General features: G+C 49.0%; 1 long non-coding RNA gene across 2 annotated transcripts; it reads left to right on the top strand.

The window, feature by feature from the left end:
• Positions 1-18,945: 18,945 nt before the first annotated feature.
• LOC144164366 (uncharacterized) lies at positions 18,946-21,333 on the top strand. 2 transcript variants are annotated; one of them, XR_013321174.1, is made up of 2 exons: positions 18,946-19,269; positions 21,100-21,333. It is a non-coding gene; the product is annotated as an uncharacterized LOC144164366 (long non-coding RNA). The 2 variants fall into 2 exon arrangements; XR_013321170.1 differs by having other exon boundaries at positions 19,033-19,269; positions 21,062-21,333.
• The last annotated feature ends 1,916 nt before the right edge of the window (positions 21,334-23,249 follow it).

The following is a 23,249-nucleotide window of genomic DNA, read 5'->3' as shown; positions in this document are numbered from 1 at the left end:
CTTTTTTAATGAGCGATAACTCGGCTAATACTTAACGCATTTAAACAATTTTTGCGGGATGACGTTCCTTGGATAGTACTCCAGTGACTGCGCACGCAAAATCGTAACATTTGGCAGCCTATTAGGGCCCCTTTAAGGTAGCTTGTAGTATGATTGGATGGAGCAAGCCCCGCAATTCGTAACTATTTATCACATGTGTTCTTGATCGCAATTCTGCGTTATTTTAGGCATGTGGGTGGTTATGCGGCCTTGCAAAAAATTTATATTTACTTCAGGAATATAAGCCGAAATATTTGTAGCTTTCAGTTATTCTTCTTTTTAATTATTTCTTTTTTTTCTGATGGCTTATCTTATAGAACAAATCAGTGACAGTATCATCGTGTTTTTTTTTCACTCGTTTTTTGTAACGACTTACCATACTTTTTTTAATGATCAAGGACAGTAACTATTGTTTTGCACTTTGAGGAACCTGCGCCGGCAGCTGAGTAATATAGCGCCACGGCATGCCTGTTGAAAAAGCCTTGAAAAGAAAGGGCAATGAATAAGAAAGGATTGAAGAGCGATCCTCATTGAATAATTGCAGTGGACCTGCTTTAAAAAAAACACGCTCAATTGTTATTTCGCTATTTCTAATCATGTTTGTAATGTTATTTCCCGGGATTTTCTATTTTAGTTTTTGTTAATTGCAGCATATGTGTACCCCTGTCACACGGGCACTTTCAATCGCGATTGAAGTGAATCGCGATCGAGTTTTCGAGCGCGCTCGATGTACTGCCGCTGCTACACGGCACGTTTCAATCGCGATTGAGAAGTTGCACGGGTTGCGCTCGTGTTCGCCAGATGGCGCTAACCATGTATTTGCGGCCGGCGTCTGGTAACTTCGCGCGGTCGTAGGTATACGTAACTATGTAAATATTACCTCACGCTTATTTGGGTCAAGTTATTCGACACAATTTGTGGCGTTAGTTGAAGTTGTCACATTCTGTGCCATTACTGAGCGGGGACGAGAGTATCGCAGCTTTCGTTCGATCGCGCTTGGAAGCCTCGATCGCGCTTGAGAAACCAGGATTGAGTTCCAGCGGCATCGAGCTCGATCGCGATTGAAACTGCCGTGTAGCAGGTGCCCGATCCGGATTGAGCGTGGCCCTTCCCTTTCCCTCAGCGTTTCTTTCTTTCCACACCGTCAACGCTTCCGCGCCTTCTCACGCATGCGCAACAGCTCACTGGCGCCAATATTTTTTTTTTCTTTCTCTCGGCACGCACGGCAAGCCAGTTCGGTACGTACAGTGGTGATCTCGCTAAAGGCCTATAAACGGTACCTCCGGCGAGGTCGTTCCGTTCCGGCCAAAATCATTCCGGCGGCCGGAACGCCCGGCGGATGGCGGAAGGGGTTGAAACGGTCTCTCCGTCACACCGCGCACTCCGGCGCCGCTAGAGCCATCTTATTGGCCGGCGAGTCCAATGACGTGCGTGCAATGCTTTTACTTTTTTTATTATTAATGCGTGCTCGATTCGAAGACGTTTGTTGTGTACTTTCGGCGTTGAGAGGCCGCGATATGAATTTACGCGAACTTCAGTAGTGTGAGAGCAGTCTGGAAAAACTAACCTGACCTGGGTAATGGTCGTGCTTGCGCGAGAAACGCGCAGCGCCCCGCGTCGTGTGTTGCACCTGGGCGTCAATATTTGTGTAAAGCACAAAGCTACATAACAAGCTGCCAGCCGGCGCCCGCGCGACTGCACAAAGGCAATCGTAGGTAAAAACTGTCGGCAGCTGATTTTAAGCAACGCACGTAGATACCGCGGTTTGCTGTGCATGTTTACGCCGTTTGTTTAGATACCCTTATTTATCATCGCTAGGCAGCTACTCCAGGATACTGATTATTAAAACCACACAAGCCGCGGATCTCGTTAGGGGCGAACGGATCTGATAGTACAGTGAAGCTAGAAGTGTCTAGTTCATATCGTAGCATCGCCCCCGCTCCCCCGCCGACCTCCCGCTTGTCATATTCGACCCGTAGCCGTAGGACACCGCGAGACGCTGCCGCTTCCCATCACTTATTTAGCCTCCGCAGGAATTTAGATCAAGGGTCATAATATAGTTTTAAACCTACAATTTCATTACCCAACAGCGCTTGCGCAAGTTTATTCAGCTTAGATTTTTTAGTGACCCCAGTTTGCGAACTGTTCAGTCAACTGGGGCGGGTGGATCGCCATATCCCCCCCTTAACAACAAGTACCCATCTTCCAGCCTCTCCCTCACACAAACCCCTAACAACTCCACAATTCCGTAAATATTTTAAAATGACTGCAAACCAAGCAGCCTCATCAAGAAATGAGCATGACTAAGCCCTAGGAATACTCATGTACGCTCCAAACGAAAAATATGACGCGTTGGGTGTGCGCAACACTTTCGAAGAACAAATCAAGGCGCAAGCCGTGCAACACAATGCGCACCTAGAGCACCTCACCAAGATAGCCGCGAGCAGACACCTATTAGACAGCCTGCGCATTTTGTACGAGAATACCGTCGGCGACAACAGCTCCACCCCTGCGGAGAGAGCTGTGAGTCCAGGAACTTGAGGAAATCCGCACGTTGTTTGTATTGACACAGCCACGTGGAGCTATGGTTTCAGCCGCTACCGACTGCTCGAGAAAAGTTCTTGAACCCTGCTCCACCCAAACAACTAAAGGAGGACGAAGAACTGGCTTTGCCCTAGCCCTATATAGCAGCTACCCAAGTGCGGAAAACGATTAGCGATTCCCATCAAGCGATCTGCAAAAGGAAGAATTTCCAGCGGAAGGCGCAGGATCTTTACCCGCCATGAGACGAACCAAAACACCAGACCCCCGCACATGTGGCACTACAAGGCAACGAACGGGCCAACGAGGCTGCCCGAGATCTCACCCACCGGGAGCCCCAGCACACATTCCACAGACAACTCCAAAGATCGCGTCTGTTTTCGCCGAGCCGTGCTTGTTCACTACAAAGGGGAAAGACGAAGCCACCCGGCTGCTGGCCCCTCGCTCACCAACAAACAAGAAGTGGCGTGTAGACGTCTCCAGATGATCACTTATCCAAACCCAAGGCTGTACTGGCCCTTCCATTTGGAAATAGACAACGCTGGATGTAAACACTGCCCAAAGCTTGCGAACTTGGCTCGCATGCTATGGGAACGCCCCAGTATACAGAGACATGGGTTCGAAAATTCAAAAGGAACATTTATTATCACTAGTAAGGAGCAATGGGAAACAGTGCCGCACAGCGAAAAGCCTGAAATCCAACAGTGGGCCATCCAAAGGAAGACATCGCCAGGAGCCAAGGCATCTTGGCTGTCGTCTAGAATGCCACAGGCCTAAATAAGCCTCCCCTTTCGACCGCATAAAGTTATTTCCTCCTCCTCCGGATCGATCGGAGTTCAACATTTTCTAAACTAGCCATAGGATTTACTTGAAGTGAATTTAGTGCTGCAAAATATCACGAGCTAATTGCTAATTGGGCATATTTCGGAAAACTTCAGTGACAGAGAAGGATAATAGAACACTCAAAATAAATTCAACAAAACCCAAATTTAATGTCCACATGTGCCCATGTCCAAATGTCCAAATTTAATGCCCAAATGCCCAGCTGTCAGTTGTACCACTGATGACGACCTTTGAAGGTTGGAATTCTGCAAATGCACGCAGCATTGTTTGCGAAACAGGGACTACAAGTTTATAGTGGCATGGGAGCACAAAGGGAAAGACACGTGAGCGTAAGGGTGCAAAGAAACATCTCTTGGTGCAACATCATCCACCCACCAGTTACGTAACCAGGATTTCATTTCGGGGGAGGATTGGGGCCAAAAAAGGTAATAAAAGAACATGACAGGATGAAAGTGCACACAAAAAAATACAAGCCAGAGCAAGGAATTCATTACAAAGAAAAACAGCTTTGTTATCTAACTCAACAGCCCGCACAAGCACTGTTTGAATTGCCTGCACAGTGGACGAGCAGATATCACCCTCATACCGAAGATCCACAAACCTCCAACTACGCCTGTACCTCTTCTGTTGGCAAAACATTTGAACACTTGGTACATACAAAAATCACCACGCACCTTGAACAAGCGGACAGTATCCTTATGCCATGTTTGGCTTTTGTACCGGACTGTTGGCTCAACACGCGCTGTTACAGCCAAAAAAGGCGAAGAAAAAATTCTGGAGGCTCCGTTACATCACCTCTCTTTTTCAATGCTAATTACTCCACTCACCCATAAGACTTCACCAAATCTCAGACCTTCACCAAATCTCACACCTTCATTACACTCTCTATGCCGACAACATCATACTGTGGACAATTCAAGGTCAGTTGGAGCCGACACGACACCCTACAGCAAGCTATAGATACAATCAACACGTATCTCATACCAAAAGGGCTACGCTGCCAAGCCGAGAAGTCTGCACTACTGATGCTTCGCTTACGCACGCGAGAAAGACCTGCCGAAACCCCATCAAATTCTACTCTGGCGATTAAAAACACTCCTATCCCCCAAGTTTCTGCTCTGTGTAATCTTGGCATTCCTTTGCATCGTGATGGCCCGAGTGCTCCCCTTAGCCTCCAACTCACTAAAGCATGTTCGCAACTTACATGCCTCACTCAACGTCTAAGACACCAACACGCAGTACTCAGAGAGGATGAATCTTGCAAGCAAGCTCAAACAGGCCCTGCTGCTTAGTCGCATCACCTACAGGATGACTTATACTCCAGTCGAACATGGGTCTTTAAGACCAAAAAATTGCCCAAAAAAGCATTTTTTCAGGTATCACTTTTCTCTTGATTTGCAGTTTTTCCTCCAAGAATTCCATATGTGGAACAGTGCCACCGACTTATAAAAGCCACAGAAGCCCAATTTTAATAAACAAATAATTATTTTCCCATAATTCCACACTTTTTCGCCTCGAGTGGTATCGCAGTGATACAAAACTCTCAAGAGGTACTATCAGCATCAAATGAGACGCTAACACGAAAATATGAACCTGAACACACAAATAGCACGATTTCTTTCCATGCAAGTTAAATGACGCGTCGCTTAGTTACAAAAACAAAGTTCGAAACAGGGGATTTCCAAACATAACAATAGCAAGCCATTATATGAACTCTACGAACAGTACTTTTCAATTTTGCACGTTCTGGTTCATATTTTATTGTTCGCGTTTCATTTGACGCCAATAGTACATCCCAGCATGTAGTGCAGCTAGAAATGATCGTTTCTTTCGCACTGTGAAGCTGAATGTGTAAGCCATGCGATATGGGAAGCAGATTTTTGCATTTCGTGTTTCAGTAGTTGTTTAATTAGCATCATTTTTAATTGGTTAGCAGTTGTAGTTCAAACCTAGAAGTTAGAGTTGGTGTAAACTTGTATGTGATTGCAAAACAAAAAAACTGCTTCACGTTTCATTCTCCACCACTTCAGGTATATATTCATGTCTTGATGGCAATCTTTTGTTGAATAGTTTTTTTTTCTACTGTTCTCAAAAACAATCAAGGAATTCTTTTAATTAACACAGAAACTAGTTGCCTCACATCAAAACTAATTAGATATTTGAAATCAGCTAAAAAAACTGAACAAGCCCATGAAGTTTCATCAGAATTGGTTGGAAAGAAAAAAAAAGTTTCTGGAACCAGTGTTTCCATGGAAAGCCTACAAAACGGCCCTTCACCTGCCCACCTTTACACCCTCACAAAAACTCTTGGCCACCCACAACACAAACTCATTCAAGTTCACCTTCAACTTGCCACCTAGCATAATCAGAAGTTCCAAGCAGGAAAATTGACCCAGAATGCAATACTGCACCGGCTAAGGAAATGATTACACACATGGTGGAGGGGCGTGTTGGCTATTGAAATGAACTTTACATGAAGTTTTGTTCACCACACATAAAATTAAAGGTAGAAACTAGCAGGAGGAGCAACAACACTTTTCAAGGCAACAATCAGCGTAAGTTCTACTGCTTTTCATTCAACTTAACAATTTTAGGCTTTCATATTTCCCAAAATTTTGACAACTGAAGGTTGCAGGCTGACAAAGGTTGATTTTCCTTGCACTTAAACTCAACATTAAATGCACATCTGTAGGTCTGTACATGCTTTATGCCAGATTGACTTCTATCTATCACCCGAGGCAAACTATATGTCACTGCGATCTCTAATCAGCTATAGTGTCAGCTCTCAGATTTTTTTTTATTAAAATTCGGGATTGGATGGGAATAATACATGTCTGAAATGTGATCCCAGTACGCATCCCCGTCGCCAGTGTTTTATTGTTCCAAGTGAAAGTGGGTCTTGTGAATGCGTTGTGGCTTTCTACTTAGAAAACACGGACAACTGGTACATTCAGCTCAATGTACAGTGATTTCGACATTGCTTGGCACGTAAAGAGGGTCGACATTACGGTAGTAATGACAGGGTAAAATGAATATTGGCATGACGACATACCAACTCAGGTGGATTAGCCAGCAACGACTACAGCTGCCATCAGAACCAATTGGCTGTTCCACCAAATCGCATTTGGCCAACACGATACTCTACCGAGCACGTAAACAAGCTACAGCCTTGCATTCGTCTGGCCCGCAGAATCGACATGAACGGACGACATGAACGGCTTCACCGGCTCGATGCAGAGCAAAGTTCTAGCTCGCTCACGCTCCTCGGCTTCGCAGAAGTGAAGAGACATTGCTACACTGGCTGCGTCTTGGAGTAGCATTGACCTAAAAGTCTCCACACAATCGGATGCGAGGACTGCCCGGACTGCCTTCTGTGTGGTTGTCCTGAAACTATCGAACATTTGCTTAGCGCTTGTCCAAAGTACTCTAGTGAGCGAAAGATCCTTGAGGCAGCATTAATTGATTGATTGATTGTAGGGTTTAACGCGCCGACGCAACGCAGGCGATGAGGCGCGCCGTAGTGGAGGGCTCCGGATTAATTTTGACCACCTGGGGATCTTTAACGTGCGCCGAAATCTCGAACACACGGGCGTTTTTGCTTTTAGCCTCCATCAGAAAAGCGGCCGCCGCGGCCGGGAATCGAACCCGCGACCTCGTGCTCAGCAGCGCAACGCCTTAGCCATTGAGCCACCGCGGCGGGTCAGCATTAATACTGCACTTGGACACTCGCCCTGTAATAATCTGATTCAGCGACCCATTGTACATGAGGCGTTTATTGGTTGTACTGCTTGTACATAGTTCATTTGCCGATTTCACTGTCATTCCTCATACCTTCCATATTCATTCCGTTCTCTTTTTGTCCCCAGTTCCATTCCCGCAATGAGAAATAGCAGGCCCAAGTAGTTTCTTAGGCCGGCCTCTTCTCCCTTTCAATAAACATTTACTCTCTCAAAAGGTGACAATGACAATGACCGCTGTTAGAAGCTCATGGCCAATTCCCTTACTCTCATAACAAACTAAATTCTCACATACCGACAGAGTGGGACTGGCGACTGATAATGAAAGGTGCTTTCAAAATTCACGGTGAATTCACCAGTTCCTATAGTCTGTGATGTGAACATACCCACTTGAAGGAACACTTTGTTGCATTCTTTTTATTTATTTATTGCACAATTTTGACACAGGGCATCAAAGTAACAGAGGGGTAAAAAAAGGAAAGTGAGGGGATGCAAGCGGCTTCATGACCTACAGAATAGTGTATAGGCCAGTCTCGGCAAGAAATTCCAACATCTGCTTGTGGAGAAAACCATGCGTGCAATGGGACACTAGTGGTTTTGCATTCCAAACCCAGAAGAAATGCTTCGGTGTCCTCGAACTTCTCCTGTCACTTACACAACATATAGGTGTGCACACTTTAACACATTTAAGCGAAACAAAATTTTTGTTCACTGACATACACTTACAGGGCAAAGTGTAGGTAACCTGTGGCATCACTACTAGTAACAGTGCTATGTGCCCATACAAATTTACCCCGGGGTACTATTTTTGGGGAAAATCACAGACCTATATGTTGTGGTGTACAGCTGACAATCAAACCATTCAAACTGATGGCCTATGTTTCATCACTTTTGTGGCAAATAATTTCAATGCAGAAGCTGTTTTAGCTTATTACTGGACATAACTGTAGCTCTTTTCAAATAGGTACTTCTCTGACAGAATCTCTTATGATGAAAACACTTGATAATTAGTTCAGTTGTGGAAGTTGAAGCTATTTAAATGACATCTGAATTCAGTATGGGGAGGCAACTTCGTGTTTATATCTGTCGCACAGTGATGTCAACAGTAGAAGCTTTCTACATGATGTTTTGCCAACAGGAAAGTCGGAATGGGACGTGCAGTACACACTGCAGGCAAACCGGGGATATTTTCCTGCTAGTGCTACCTTCTTTGCATGCCGTGTTTTTCTCACAAGATGTAACCAATTCTCAGGACTGATCTAGGCAAGCTAAAAAAGTTTTGTTAAAATACCCAACTTCATTTTCGGCAAGAGGTCCGGACGCTTCAAACTGGCACTGCGACCGCGGAAAGGTTCTATTTTGTTAATTCTCGTCCTTTATTTTTTGTATGTGTTGCATATAAGTGCATGTGCATTCATATATGCAACCATAGGGCCTTGAACTATCACCGCTGCCGCGGAGTGCGCATGCGACAACACGTTCCAAACTGCTCGACCTACGCAGAAGCAGACGGAACAGTGTGGTTTCAGCTGTACAGCAGGTAAAAGGCTTGTCTATAACACAGCTTTCGTACTCTCAGCCCTGTCCTGCCCCGCCGGAGCGGGATTTGAATAAAACTACTGAGGGATTGTGAAGTCTTAGCCCTTCGCTTTTGCATCCGACATGTTTGGAACGAGTATGTTTCGGCAGTTTTCGGATGTAGCTGGTTGAAGTTGAAATCACTGTTATAGACAAGCGCTTTACCGAGTGTACGTAATTCCCAAACGCTGTACAGGGTCGGACGTAACGCAGCAACCTACGAGTTGTTTTTTAATTGGCGCCGCGTATCGTAAAACGGACCGTTGCGAAAAGGTTGCAGGTTAATAGGGCGTCTGTATACTTTGCCTCTGCCAGCCCGAACGTTTTTTTTATAATGAGGTTAAGATACAGTCGGACGTAAGTATAATTTCGAAAATTGCACGCCTCGGCCCGAGTCATCCGAGTCGAAACTGGGTTCGTTATTCCAGGAAGGGGCTAAATGGGAAAATACGAAAAGGGAAGGGCGTGTTGTACCGGGCTGAAACGGCACGGAACAAACGTGAAGGTTCCAATAGGAACGGGTTCAAATGGGCACAGACGAAAGGGGAAAAGGCGAAAGGGGAAGGTCGGTTTGCGTCGGGTTGAAACGGGAGGAAACAAGCGGGAAGGTTGAAATGGGAATGGGTTCAAACGGGAACCTCCCACTGCGAAAAGGTGTGCAAAGTAGCTATAGTCATGCCTCATCACCACTTATATCCTAAAAAAGCTAGGAATTTTGTTTTTGCGTTCCTGTGACGAGCTTTCCTAAGCGACCAATTGACCAATTCGTCAAGTGACCAAATGATCCTATGTGACCAAACAGCCTATTACGAGCCGGCCTATGAAGAATGATCCTATGCGACCAAACGGCCTATTACGAAGCGTCGTATGACGAAACGCCATGTGACGAACGGGCCTACACCCCGTAAACCTAGCGCCATTACGATTATCGTTACAATCCAGCGTAACGATCAGTCGCATGCGATTCGCATGCGACTGGTCTTTACGACTGTCGCCACGACTATAGTCGTACTCGTGAATTTGAGACACATGGTCCGATGCGCGCATGCGATGCGTCGTCGGCGTCGCTCCGCCCACTGTTTTTGCTCCATGGGCAACTACGACGATCGCTGAGCTGAATTTGTAGATTCCGCGCGTTTATTCGCAAGAATTGGATAAAGCAGGCAATCTTGAAGCGTTTTCTGCCTTCGGATACAGTCCCCGCACACGCCGGCCGCGCCTGCCAGCTCGGCGTGTGGCAGGCGCGGCCGGCGGCTCGAACACTCAGAAGCTCGAACCAGCGCCACCAGCGCAGACCACGGTAGCAACCGCGCTTGTCGCTGCTCTTCTGAATCAATCTGATAGCTAAAAAGAAGTTCCACATGCGAGAAAGTAAGTGTTAGTGTGGTGAAAAATTGTGCTAGGGATTGTTGTCAGGGCTTTAAAAGGGCTTTAATTTTAAAAGCGGCGATCATAAATCTGCCGCGATTCAAGCCTACGCAGACCGGTCGCCGCGGGCCGCGGTGCGCTGAGCGGCCGAGAGATGGCGATACCTGCGCGTAAGCATCTAAACAGGCTAAGCAGATGTCTTGGTCACTGATCGCTCAAATGTCAGTTATAGCTTAAATAAAGTTCCACATGCGAGAACGGGGATGATAGTATGGTGAAAAGTTGTGTTACAGGTTGTCAATCGCAGTTACATAGATAGCGGCGATCAAATATCCGCCAGGATGCTAAGCCTAAAGAAGCCAACACCCGAGCCGACCCGAGCAACGCAAGCCGGTTGCGGGCGGTTGGGGATCAGCGGGCATAGGTCGGCAAACTCACTCACGAGTGCACTCACACCCCCCCACTCACCACTCATGAGTGAGTGGTGAGTGAGCCTCGCCATCGTTGTGGGCTGGTGAGTGCGAGTGCGAGTGAGTGCGACTGCCACTCGCGGCGAGTCCCACTCGCCATTCGTGAGTGCGAGTACTATACTCGCGGCGAGCCCCACTCAACACTCGCGAGTGCAAGTTCCACTCGCGGCGAGCCCCGCTCACCACTCGCGAGTGCGAGTGCCACTCGCGGTGAACCCCGCTCACCACTCGCGAGTGCGAGTTCCACTCGCGGTGAGCCCCACTCACCACTCGTGAGTGCGAGTGCTCTCACCACTCACGAGCGCGAGTGCTCTCACCACTCACGAGTGCGAGTGCACTCACTACTCGCAAGTAGTGAGCCCCGCTCGCCTCAAGCTATTCTTCGCAGAAGCCGCTCGCTGGGGTGGACGATCACAGCGAGCGGCTTCTGCGAAGAATAGCCAACACGAGTAGAAGCTCAAGGGTCGGCGCTCACAGCGGTAAGCACAGCACATCGCGCCAGTGCACCTGCCGCTCGCAAGTGGCGAGCGGGGCTCACTACTTGCGAGTAGTGAGTGCACTCGCACTCGTGAGTGGTGAGTGGGGCTCACAGCGATTCGAACTCGCAATCGTGAGCGTGAGCGTGAGTGAGTGCGAGTGGTGAGTGTGAGCGCGAGTGAGTGCGAGTGGTTAGGGCGGAGTGGTGAGCGTGAGCGCGAGTGAGTGCGAGTAGTGAGAGCGGAGTGGCGAGCGTGAGTGGGAGTGAGTGCGAGTGGTGACGAAGAGTTGTGAGGATGAGCACGAGTGAGTGCGAGTGGTGAGGGTGGAGGGGCGAGTGTGAGCGCGAGGGAGTGCGAGTCCTGGCCATGAGTGGAGAGCGTGTGCGCGGGTGAGTGTGAGTAGTGAGAGTGGAGTGGCGAGCGTGAGTGTGAGTGAGAGCGAGTGGTGAAGGCGGAGTGGCGAACGTGAGTGCGAGTGAGTGCTTCAGTATACATATATTTTTTGAGTGAGTGTGAGCGAGTGGCATCCAGTTTTTCCGAGCTATGTCAGCGGGCTGTCATTGGCTGTGGTCTCAAGACGATCGCAACGATGGCACGACTGCATCTGGCTTGCCACTCGCACGTCGTGAGCCTTGTCCGACCCGCGAACGAGGCCAAAACAGGTCCTAACGATCAATCGTAACGATCAGTCGCATACGAATCACGTGCACCAGTCGTACTTGTGTCCAGCGCTTAAGGCTTCTGATCTATCAGGGCCAACCATGACGTGCGCTCGAATTGGCGATGAAAGTTGCGGTTGTGAACGAAATGAAGGGAGACGTGCTGCGTGCTAATGGCAAAGCTCCTCCTGTGATTTCTATTTGATTGGAAGTCGGTTAGTTCGAAGTTTTTTGCGGTCCCCGTGCACTTCGTATTAACGGCAGTCGACTGTCTCCTGAAAAAAATATTCCAAGCGCATGTGTAATTCATTTTGTAACATCATTTTTGTTGGTATTCTAACAGCCTCACTGTCTAATCATCTCAGCAGTGGTGAGGGTAAATTTTTGTACCAAGCTGCCGTAGTTTCATAAAAGCCTGCCTGGCGCAGCCCAGGGTTGTTGCTGTGGTTCTGAGCGTTTCTAACGCGAAGCTTCGAAAAGGTTAAAATATTCAAGCCAATATTCAACAAATATACAGACGTTTTTTTTGGCAAGGCCATGTAGCAATTTCCTTGAATAAGATTACGCAGAATGGCGAACAAAAACCTTTGCAATAAATAGGTACGAATTGCGTGCTTGAAACGTTGGCGTCAAAAACACGCGCAGCCTAGACCACTCTCCTGAATTCGTCTTCGCACGGAAACGTTCGGTGCGAAAGTGCCGTGTTCCAAGACGCCAGTGTCTCGAAAGGTCCGTGCACCAAAAAAGCGTACCGAAACGCTCTGTACGAAAACGTCCTGTGCCGAAAAGACCGGAGCCTCTAGATAGCTCCGGGGCTAAGCTTCACACAAGTGCAACCGTCGACAGACGCTGAAAGTATTCTTGGGACCGCCTTCAGGCTCGGTGCGGCCGAAGAGTAAGGTGAACGAGTATTGCAAATCACGAATACAGAAGTACCGCGAGAACGCAGTCTACACAGACACGTTATGGCTACAAGCGGGACAAGCGCCTCATCGCCTGCGTTGCGTCGGCGCGTTAAACCCCCACAAGCGGGACAAAGTATTCGTGAGCGCTTTAGTTGTGTTGGTCGAAGGGCTTCTGAAGGTAATCTGCAGATGTGCTGCTTATGCACATGCAGTTTTGCTACTTGTAAACGCAAAGGGAAAAAGGAAAAGAAATTGCGGGAATTATGCAGTCAGTTACAAGTTCTTACATGGCTGAAATGAACAAACTGGACCAAAATATGGTTCTTCATGAAGCCAACGGGAAGTAGTTGCAACTTATATGCAGCGGCCTAGCACATGGGCTCCGGGTGCCACAGTAGAGCACGGCACGGGCTGCAAAGGCCCGACAAGTTTTTAGGATGTTTAGGCCCGAGAACATGCGGGCCACCCGCCCCGAGCCCAGCCGGCGAGTGCACTATGCCAGACTACCTAGATACGCCACCGCACCCAACTTTTACAGACCTCACCTCTTTCAGTGTGCTGTTTTGTCGCCGTGCTGTTTTACGCGTGCTGTTTTGTCGCCATGCTGTTTTATCGCGTGCTGCTTTGCCGCCGTGCTGTTTTATCGCGTGCTGTTTTGCCGCCGTGCTGTTTTATCGCGTGCTGTTTTGTCGCGGTGCTGTTTTGTCACCGTGCTCTACTGTCGTGTGCTGTTTTGTCGCTGTGCTATTCTGTCGCGTGCTGTTTTGTCGCGTGCCGTTTTGACACCGTGCTGTTATGTCGGTGCTATTTTGTCGCGTGCCCTTTTGTCGCGTGCTGTTCTGTCGGTATACCAGATGGTCTCTGTGGAGGGCCCTTCCATCAAGAAATTCGTTGCCCGGGTTGGTCTCTGTATTCTGCTCTTATTGAGGAGCTCGATGGGAATTTTGAATCGTATAGCGACCTAATAGACGCCATGACACGGGCGAGAAGCTCCTGTACGAAGTTTTTCCGTCTACCCTCGAGGTTCTCTGTGGCCGATGCGGAGTACCAAAGGCTCCGCGCGGTGCGTCGCAGGGCTGAAAGGCGTGCTCGCAAAACACGAACACCCGAAGATATACAAGCCGCTAGACGCGCACAGAGGCACGTACCGCGACATATGAAGAAGTTGGCTAAGCGGGAATGGCAGTTGTTCTGCTCAAAATTGAGACCCCCGAAAACCTCGTACGAGGATTTGGAGCTTAGTACGCAGCCTACGGGCACCACCTACTGCTATGCATCCTTTCCTCTGTATCGCTTTGCGACAGAGCCGCCGTGATCTAGACGTCGCTGAAGATTTCTGCGCCAAGGTCACAGCCTTGTCGGCTCCAGTCTTACCTGCCAGACTGACCGATGTCTCTCTGCCCTCTGCAAGTGTGACCGTCATGGACAAGCCATTCACAATGGCAGAACTATTTGCTGCCTTGTCTTCCGTAAACAAGGCTTCTGCACCGGGCCCAGATGGCATAAGCTATGCAGCTTTGTCACAGCATGGAGACAAAGCTAAGCGCTTCCTTCTCGGCATATACATAATACAACCACAGCTAGGAAACGGGCCGCCTCGAACTGGGCTGGAAGCGCGGTCGCCTTGTTCCCGTGCTCAATCCCGGAAAAATTCCTACGGAAATTTAGTCTTACCTCCCCACTGCACTCCTGAGCTGCGTGGGGAAGCTGATGGAGAAGATGGTCCTTGCTCGCCTAGACTGGGACTTGACAGAGCGGAACGTGTATGCCCCACAGATGACTGGATTCAGACAGTCCCGCAGCAGCATCGACAACGTGCTTGCCCTTGTCAATGACGTAAAGAGTGCGAAAGCCCAGCGTCGCATCACTCTAGCAGTGTTCATTGACATTAAAGCAGCCTTTGACTGTGTGGCACATGAGGCAATAAGATCTGCATTGGAGTCGGTAGGCATCGGAGGTCTCATGTATGCGTGGATGTCCGATTATCTGTCTGACAGATCCGTCTTTATGTCCACGAAAGACGGCGAAACAGCCCCTCACAATGTCACGCGAGGTGTGTCACAGGGTGGCATTTTAAGCCCAACCCTATTTAATATCAGCCTCATTGGAATTGAGAAGTGCGGGCCAAACACTGTCGAAATATCGCTCTATGCTGACGATATCTGCATCTGGAGCTCTGGCCGCAACAGGCGAGTTTTACAAGCTCGCCTTCAAAAAGCCATCAATTCTATAGCGGACTTTTTGAAAAGACGTGGCCTCGAAATCTCGGCTAGGAAATGTACGGCAATAGTCTTCACCAGGCGTGATGTCTCCCGCTATCATCTTTCAGCGGCAGGGGTCCCCATACCCTTTGTGGACTCACACCGATTCCTGGGCGTAACACTTGACAGGTCGATGACGTGGTCCCCCCCCCCCCCCCCCGTTCGTCTCCTGAAGGAGAAACTTGGCTCCTTTGCTCAGGTGCTACGCATGCTGACCAGCGGCTCAGGAGGTTGTTCTGCTGGGCCCCTCCTACGTCTCTACACCGCACTCTGTGAAGGACTGCTCCGATACAGCCTCCCAGTACTCGGCCCTCTTTCCAAGACCAATACAAGGCTGTTAGAAAGTATGCAGGCCCGAGCTCTGCGGTTTTGTCTGGGTCTTCCGAAGACAACTTCTACGCTGGGGACCATACAAGAGTCTAGGTGCTTCTTATTCAGTGTACTGGTGAAAGAGGAGCAGCTTCGCCTACATCTGCGGTTGGCGACTAGGGCCCATGGACATCCGCTGAGTTCTAGCTCTGCCTTAGAGGTACAAGACACTCTACCACCCTTGTGTCAGAAGTGCCCTGCGCCGCTTCATCTCCCGCCCTGGTTGTACTCCCCCTGGCGAATCGTCCCCACAATACCGGGCATCAGCAGTAAATCAAGGTTGCCAATTCCAGCACTAAAGTACTTCACTCTAGAGCACATGTGGAATAGCTACCCTAACAACAAGCATATCTACACTGATGGATCGGTGACGGCCACATCATCTGCTGTCGGAATCTGGGTTCCATCAACGCGCACCACAATTGCGCCCAAGTTAAGCCACAAAACAACGTCGACGACCTCAGAACTTGCTGCCTTGCGCTCCGCTATGCAGTACATTCTTGAGCAAGAAGCTTCTGTGTGGGTGATTTTCACAGATTCACGGGCGGCGCTACAGCACTAGCATCATTGCCGCGCCAGCAACTGGCCCACGAAATACACACCCTGCATACACAGGCTCCCAGCATGCTTCACAAGGTAGTGTTACAGTGGCTACGTGGACATTGTGGGGTGAATGGGAATGTGGTGGCCGACGAAACAGCTTGCGCGGCCCACACCCAATCTAGTGTCATCATCCCGACTCCTTTCTCTAGACGCGACGCCGCGACACTTGCGTACTCCGTGGCGCGGCAGTCACAACTCTCCATATGGACGGACGGGACAAAAAATTATCAGCCATTATACAGAGTTGATCCCGCCTGCACTTTTCGAGTGCCGTGTGGCCTGGGAAAGCGTGACGAAGCAGTCGTTCACCGCATTCGCCTCAACGTCGCTTTTACTAGCCACTACTCGCACAAGACGCGCCGAGTTGCCTCCCCTCACTGTCAAGTATGCAGTGTCCGTGAGGACATAGAACATGTACTGTGTGTGTGTCCCCGTTACGACACCCCGCGGCTAACCTTGAAGACGACCTTGGGACTGCGTGCTGATGCACCACTGAAACTTTGCGACGCCATTGGCCCATGGCAGTCAACTGCCGCGGCAACACGGAGTACACGGGCCTTGGTGTCATTTCTCCGTGACTCCGGCATGAACGAAACTCTGTGAATGTGTGCCTTAACTTCACTTCTGTTTGTGCGCCGTGTGCGTGATCCTGCATTTGTCAGTTTGTGTGCTTATTTGTTTTGTAGAGTCTGTATGAGTTTTGGTGTCTTCGTTTCCCTTCACTTTCGCACATCTCATGTTCATTTGGAGTAGCAAGCCAAGCTCGCTCCAGGCTGAATTCTCTTCATTCATTAAAGGCATTCCTCCTCCTCCTCACACGCTTTCGAGCGCGCGCAACTTCGTCCAGCTCAACAGCGGCGGTTTCGGTCACCGCTGATGCCTGCGAGCGGCAGTGCCACCAGCGCCCCTCTATAGGCCGCGTGCGCTGGTATGGTGGCGCCACTGAATTCGAACCAGCGGCGCCCCCTGTCGATCCGAGCCGCATCTTTTGCTCGTACCGCGCTTCGCCGGTCCGCGTATCCCGTGCGCAGGGCCAGCGTGACTACGCGAAGCGAGCCGTGCGTGAACTGTTGTGCGGCTTCGAATAAATAGGAAGCCCTGAGAAATACTTAAATATAAAGGCTACTTCACCTGCGAAAAAAAAGAAACCAGATGCCAGCGACCATGTCTTCGGCATCAACGCAGAAATTCAGGCCGAAACAGGGCCATCTATATAGCCCTGGAGCATGGTGTGATTCAAATGAATAGTTCAAAATGCAAGTGCGGCTGGGAGTAAGCAAAAAATATGGAATGTAAATTTTAATCCGACAGCATTTTTTTGGTAATACCCCAGAGCCCAATCTTTGTAATGCCTGGCATTTGCACAATAACGCACAATGGGAAATTGAAGTTAACGCGTCGTTATAGTGTAACTGTAGACCATTTGTCGAGTGAAGTTAAAAATACATACAGGAAAAAAGAATAAAAATGAACTTGCTATATTCAGAAGTCTGCCTATTCACAACAATCACACGATTAATGAAACAAAATTATAAAGAACCCGGAAATGCAACCCGAACAACACAAAAAATTATTAATACGCACCAAATCCCAAACGCCTTGCATTCGCTCAAAAGGGCATAATTATTAAAACATTTGTCGTATAATAACGTAAATGTATGTTATTTGTATAAGAAAAACTAAAAATACCAATAGAGCTAGAAATGAACTAATGGAACAAAAAGAAAACGAATCCGCCGCACTCACCTGTTCATTGATTCCAAAATAACACAAACCAGAAAATCCAAACAAAATTACGAAAAAATTAGACAAGCACCAATCTGGCCGCAATTAAAAGCCTCAAGTTGAAGAAACGGCATAGGAATCCATACACACGTACAATTCTCTAAGTTTCTCAATTTCTGTTGATATTTCACGTACATAATCCCTTGCTTCGCTTCTGTGCTAGTCGGCAAACCCAAAGCGTTTTTTTTTTTTCTTTCGGGGAAGCTGCTGGAAGGCTGTCTGCCGCGGCTGGGGCTAACACACGGCGACGGCGATTTTACATCAGCAGCCACGACAGCCAAGCAGAAATTGTCCACGAAGTTGCCGTGTGCGTGGGATAAGCCACCTGTGCGTCCAAAGCAGGGCACACAGCAGCAAATAAAACGCTTATTTAAATGTTAGCACGACGAGCGCTATTTAAACTGTCGAACATCAAAATTAGTGTACACGTCACCTGAATAAGGTGCCCGCACCAATTCGTGATGAGAAATTCGGTTTTGCTGACATTCCTGCGTGCAAGGGCAGCCACAAAACTGTAGGGCCAACATATGCTCCGACAGACGCTGTTGACGAAGAAATGCTGGAACCAAGCGTTGAGGTGATCAGATGGGTTTTCGGAGCGCAGCCTGCGCTCTCCTTAATAACATTCGCATAAAAACCAACATAATTTATTCTTCGGCGATGTTCCAGACTTGTTTTTGTAACTGTTGAGCCAGCGGCAAACATAAAAGTAGGCAGAATTGCTTATTTTTCGCCCGTAAAGGCGCCGTTCTGTGATACCTCCGCCGCTGGGGGCGGCTGACCGCGCCGGCCCCGTACGATCAAAATATGCCGCCGCGGCTGCCAGGAGGCGCTGCCTGTGGGCCGTGGCGCTCAAGTAGCAGCTCACTAGCCCTTAGCCCAGCGCTGCCTTTTGAAAACCGTCACGCCCAGCATGACACGCCAGCAGAGCAGTGATTACACATATCAGATAGGGCGGCGGGGCGAGTGCGAGCACACTCTTAGACCGGCGCTCCTTGGTTCCCGTAGGCGCCCACACGCGGCGCAGCGATGCAGTTCGGCCTAGAGTTCCTGTATATAGGTCCCGCAGGGAGCTAAGAGTTGCGCGACCGACCGCCATATTTGTTATCCGGATTGCTGCGGGAAAGCCACCCGTCGCGAGTGAAGGAGCCTCGCGTCCACGCTTCCGACGGAGGCCGACGCGCGCTGGGGGCGCTTCGGTCGGCGGCGCCTTACGGCACATCCGTATAGGGAGAGAAATGGCTGGAAACGCTGATTGGTCAATGTGTGTGACGTCATTAAAATATGCATGACGTCATTATTTTTTTTTGGCGCTAGATTTGTTTGTTTAGTTGTTGTTTCTCCCCAGAAATTTTTCCCTAGTCTTCGGTAAAGCGCTAGAATGCCTCCCTAGTCTGCCTAGTCCCCGCGCTTAGCCAAAATGGCGGAAAGCTCTTGCTCTTCAAGCGGGCTTCTTTGTGTTGAGATTGCAGAAGTTAGCTACTGAAGGGAAAATGTGTTAAAGACATGCATATACCTTAAAATTCGACCGATGCAATCGTCGCTTTCAGGCAAGAAGAATCTGGTTATTCATCATGGTGTGGTGTGTTGAGTTTCAGCACACTGCAGATGCCACTGCCCGCAGTAAAAAAGGTGAGGCATCCATGTGCTCTGTTATTAGTGCTCGGTTATTTTTATTTTGGCCTTCTTGTTTACTTTAAACATTCCTTTTACGTGAACTTTTTGGGTCCGGTTTTTTTTCTTTTGCAGAAGGTGCACGCTCCACGTGCGTCATTCCATGAACTCAGTGTTCAGGGGAAAAAAAAGGGATATAAAACAAGTTTTGACGACAGATTTGTTCGTGGAGCGATCGCATTGTATTCCATATTTTTCCTGCGTGGCGTGTGCAGGGATTGTTGCGCCTGTGCACTGAAATGACGATCACCCCCTTTGTCCACCCTGTTCAGAGCCTCAACCTTAGCAGCAAGGCGTACTTTCTAATAACATTTCGAGACCGCTTCCAACATTCCACAAATAATAAGCTTAAGCGCTTGCCTATCGTGAAATTCCTGGTAGCAGATTGAAATGTTGTGTTGACATGGACAGTGCATGCTTTAACGGCGGCGTGAATCACGAAAAATGGGTTTAGATTGCGATGTGGTGTGGCTACGCAGCGCAAGTGTGAAGGCCCGTTCGCACTTGCGACTGGAGCGATAGAAGCGACGTGATTGCTGTCCGCGGCGACAAAAATTGGTCGTGACCAAACGAACAAGGAAAGCGGCAGAAATATCGTCGCTTCTACCGCTCCAGTCGCAAGTGCACTTGCGACTGGAAAGAAACATATGTAGGTCATGTAATTGTCCTGTATTTCCCATGAAATACTCTGTGTTTGATGCCTAATAAAATAAGCTGTATCCAAAAGCTGAACCTAATCGGCGGGGGCTTACAGCGAATGTATGACACGCTTCTATTTTTGTGCGAATTCGGAAAACCCTGTTGCAGTAGATGATTACTTGTGGCTTCGCCGCAATGTTTTTTGTTGTTTTACTCACAGAGCCTGCCTGACAGTACATCTGCCAGGTGGTAAGTGCGAGGCACCTACAAAATAAGGCAAGAGCAACTCGCGAGCCTTGCCTAATTACCTGGCATAGCACAAAACTTGATATGGCTGTGGCTATTCTCATTGCATCCGTGATAATCCCTTGTATAAATTTTTCGCGGCAGTTGTTTCTCGTTAGCCGACTGGGACCGCATGACAACCTGCCAGTAAATTTCTTTTGAACCCACTGTTCCGGCATTCGTGAAAATTCCTTTTTAAAATTTCAGTCGGCTCCCGTTTGCTGTCTACAGAGATGTTTTTTCCACCAGCAAGACAGATAGATCTGCGCTGCTTTATGCACAAGCGATAAAACTATATGTTTCAATGGAGCCAGGCATACATCGCATTTTGTGATAATGTGCTCAGGCAAGCCGAACAACAATGTGCATAGTGAAACTAGTAAGGCTTGAGCCTGGAGATTAGCTATGTTATGGCTAGCAAGAAATGAGCAACCGCGGGTAAATGTAACAAAAACGTTTTCAAGGAGGGACTTGCAATAATTTATGTGCACGCCGCCATTATTGCTGCTCACGAACTTCATGCCCCCATGGATGCAGCACTAACGTATCTGGTAATACTTCAGGGTCTTGGGCATCTTGCTGTCAATCTTTACATCACGCTTTTTCACTCCTGTGATAGTTCTAGTGTCTCTCTTCCAAAGCTGCACGTGGTTTGCAGCGCGGTATGCAGGCATTTTTGCCATGAGCTCATCAAATGTGGCAACCAATGGAAAGTACCTCGTGGCCAGTTTCCTTCATTCCTTGCGATGGAGCACGTTGGTTGTGGCATCAGTCCTTAATTGAGGTGGTGTGGTGGAGCAATGAACGAGTGCTGGTGGATGCGCAGCTACTGCAGAGGAGGCCTCCCCCTTTGGCGCGCTGCAGCCAGTCAATGTGGCCCAGGGCCTGCTGCTCTACCGCCATCCCGATTGTCCACACCCCCGCCTTGGCCAGCGACTTGTGGCACTGTGAGCTCCAAAGCAAGCACAGGCGCCTTTGCGGTAGTCACCCTCCAACTGCCACCAATTTGGTTTCGGCAAGGTGACCAGCGGCAGCGCACACATCAGCAGCCCTACAGCCAAAGGCTGTCTGTTGGGAGCAGCCACAGTCTTGGGCGGCCACCTTACAGCCGAGGTGGCCATCCGGTCCTGGCACAAAGCTGCTTGGCGGCCTGGCAGAAGCCATCTCGGTGGTCCAGCATGAGCCCCAGGTAGCGCACCCTGGTCTTCCACCCGAGCTGCTCGCTGTCGATTTGCAGGCATGTGACCCTGCAGCAGGCCTGGGTGTCCCAGTGAACATGCATCGCTTCCATCTCGGTGCCCGACAGCTGCAGGCTGACATTGGCGAGCTTGGCCCGCACTGCATCCGGGGGTGCCTGCAGCTGCAGAACGACGCCTCGGCAGCCCGCCATGGGGCCTAGTGCCTACAGGGCCGCGGCGGCGGCGTACACAGACAGGTACACCCTGTGCGCCCTTCTACTGATAGTGCCACTGATAGTGCCACTGTGACCATGTTGAAGAGTAAGGGGCTGACGACTGTGCCCTACAGGGTGCCCACATCCACTGGTTGAGGCACCGACAGGGCGTTGCCTACCTGCCTTTGTGCCATGAGGCCCGTCACGAACGCCTCGACGGAGCCCCGCAGCTTGTCCGCAATGCCGGCCTCCTTTATGGCCAGGGACATGACAGGGTGCTGGAGGTTGTTGAAGGCACCCTTTATTTCCCCCCCCTCCCCCCCCCCCTGATAGAAAAAAAAGCGCGGAAGTTTGCAAGCGCCCTTAATCCTTTGAGGGTCGAATTTTTTTTAAAAGAACTTTCCCTGGTGGTCAAATTAGTTTATTGCGGATTTGGAATGGACAAAATGTCTAAAGTCATGATTAAATGGTAAAAAATTATCAGGAACAGTGTTTTGGGGTCAGCATCTATTAGAACTGAAAAATGTTCAATAGTATTTCAGAGTGTGGTATTCCTTGAAACACGGGTCTATGCACAGTGCCTTATCGAAGTCTGCACACATACAGCGCATGTCCGAAAATGAGCTGTCTTCTTCCGAAGAAAGGCTGTCTTCCGATTCAGACTCTGTGAAAGGAGTAAACTCAGAGTCAGAAGAGTCATCGCGGTCGGTGTCATCAGAGCGGGCAGTTCGTTGGGCCATATCGCCGCTTTGCCGTGCGTCTGAAGAACTCGAAGGCAACCCAGTAAACGAGGAGAGCGAGAATAACTCATGCGGGCCGGTGATAAACAAGCTAATAGCAGCGCCAATATAGATAGAAATCAACTTCCGCCGCCCCCACAATGGAGTCTCCGATTAGGTTACTTCAGTTTCAAGCAAGGAGGGCAAGAATACCTAGTGAGCATGGGTAATAAAAAAGATAAGAGCAGCGCAAATATAGATCGAAATCAACTTCCGCCGCCCCTGATAGCGAGCGTTGATCAAGTTTCGCGCGCCTCCGATGCGATCACGTGGCGAAACTGAAACCACAAAACGCGTTAACACGTACAGACGCCGTAACACGCCGAAGCCAGAGAGTTCTGTTTTTCACCGCAAGAAGGTAGCACAATCAAATTTCAAACACTTCTTGTAAGTCCCAGGAGGTGGCAGCACCTCCCAGGGAACATGCATTGTTAATATGGTGCGAAATTTCAAACGGATGCTCGAAATCGTACCCGTACGGCAAAGACCTTGCGGGACGGAAAACCGACGCAGTACACGTACGGCAAAAACCCTCAAAGGGTGAAAGGCTATGAAGATAAAATACATGTTTGGTTCATTAAAAAGACTGCCTTGTCTCGATAACAATGATATCAGTCTTACAGTAAACTTCAAAGGAATTATCGATATATTAAATTAAACATTTGAAGCAATGGCGAATCCCCGCCCACTTTCCGGCGGCGATTTCACTGTGACAGCACAGGATCTTGTTGGATGATTGGTTCCCAATGACGTAAGTCATCGCCAAGGAACATGATTGCACGATTTTAGAGGGGCCTTCATTGATCTTATCATTTGATCTTATCACGTGCAAGAACAGCGCT

Source organism: Haemaphysalis longicornis, unplaced genomic scaffold (genome assembly GCF_048455015.1).
Source record: "Haemaphysalis longicornis isolate Haplotype H1 unplaced genomic scaffold, Haemaphysalis longicornis Haplotype H1 scaffold_1, whole genome shotgun sequence".
Classification (NCBI taxonomy): Eukaryota; Metazoa; Arthropoda; class Arachnida; order Ixodida; family Ixodidae; genus Haemaphysalis; species Haemaphysalis longicornis.
The sequence above is the reverse complement of the archived record's forward strand: the minus strand, read 5'-3'. Positions and strand labels throughout refer to the sequence as shown.